The sequence below is a fragment of the Charadrius vociferus genome, unplaced genomic scaffold, assembly GCF_000708025.1.
Source record: "Charadrius vociferus isolate BGI_N301 unplaced genomic scaffold, ASM70802v2 scaffold214, whole genome shotgun sequence".
NCBI classification, from domain to species: domain Eukaryota; kingdom Metazoa; phylum Chordata; class Aves; order Charadriiformes; family Charadriidae; genus Charadrius; species Charadrius vociferus.
Window position 1 is genome coordinate 303,245 of NW_009647955.1, and position 1,654 is coordinate 304,898.

A 1,654-nucleotide genomic window follows, 5' to 3' on the forward strand; every position below is an offset into this window, starting at 1 on the left:
CTGTGGGACTGGGACAGAGGCTTTCCTTAAAAAGATCCTACCCAAAATAGCGTGGAGATAACACATCCTCCTTAGTACATAGCAAAGGCTGTGCCCAAGACCAACGGGTGTGCAACTTGAGAGAGGTTTGCCTGGGATAACTGGTTCGCTGTGTTACCCTCAGGAATTTCTGTTGCATCAGTTTTTGCTTATTCTGTCCAAATGCAGAGGGTGCAGCCGATCCCAATTCCTTATCATAAGCTTAGAGACTCTTAGAGAGAACGTGTTCCTGCTCATCTCATCTACCTGATGAGTGGAAACGTTGTGCTTGCTTGGGCCTTGGATCAAAACGCAGGTAGGATTCTTCTAAAGTTACCCAATGGAGTTAACGCGCAGTTAGATCGGTGTAATTAAGTCCAAAGCCAGGCCCTGAAGTTGTGCTGAGATTTCACCATTCCCTGTGGTGAAGTTCATACAGGGTCAGATCCTGAGGTTGCTGGGGCTGTGTTCTGCGCGTTACCCCGAGAGGAGAGCCAGAGGGATGTCAAGCAGTCTTAGCGCATTGCTGGGGACAAAGTTTGAGAAAGCACAGTTATTTCAAAAGGCAAATGGTATGAGTGAGAGAAGGTATCAGAAGGAAAGGATAAATGCAGAAAATCTGATTTATAAGAGGAAGATATGGAAAGAAACGGTGGCAGGACAAAAAGTTTCTCTTCGTTAGAAGGGGATTGGGCCAAGACAAAATTGCTTCTTGAAGGTGATTCAAAAGAACATGCTGAGAAGTTGCAGGGTGGGTGTAATGCCCTCATCAACCAAAGAGCTTCCCTGAATGCTGCCTTGTTATTTTTTACTGCAACTGTAGCGTGTGTTTTACTACATATAAGCAATCACACAAAGGTTTTCTTTATAGTCCCAGCTTCAGGTCGGTCTAGGATAATACTGTGACTTGTTTCACCCTTGGTTCAGCTGGAGGCAGCACCCACGTTGTGCTGGGGCCACAGTTTCTGCCTCCAGTATGACGGTACAGTGGAAACTCGATTGGAACTCGGTGCAGATGCTGCTGTGGCTGGTGTCAGGCTTGGGAGGCTTTTAGAATGTACCGTTCTGGGTTCATTAAACCCACAACTGTGTAATAAATGTTCCAGTGTCATCCAAAAGACGTGCCTTGGAGACTCATCGGGCAGCTGAGGTAGGCAAACCCTGAGTGTGAAAATAACTCACAGAAGCGCCGCTACCCGGGGCAGAGAGGTACTCCTCTGGGCTGCCTGGGGTTCAAATCACAGCGACTCCCAGCACCCTCCTGCCCCCGCCAGGCAGAGAAACAAGCGGTTGAGCGAAGGTGATAATTTTGTGGTTTCTGTCCTTTCCCATTCAGGAGGGCGGCAGCGGGGGGTGTGTGTGCCCGGCTGCCTCGAGGGCTGGGGAAGAGCAGAGCACGTTATGGCTGAGTCGGCGTCTGGGGGCGGTTTGGAGGCAGGGTGGGAGGCGGCCGAGGTGGGAGAGGTCAAAGCCGGGGGTGCGTGCGGGCGGAGGGAAGGCGGCTGTGCGGGGGTCGGGCCGGGAGCTCGATGTGGGGAGGGCGACCGGGAGGTGGGGCGGAGGAAACCAAAACCGGTACCGGTGGGCTGAGGGTGCCCCGCGGGGAGCCGCGACGCGGGGGGGTTTGGCGTGGGTT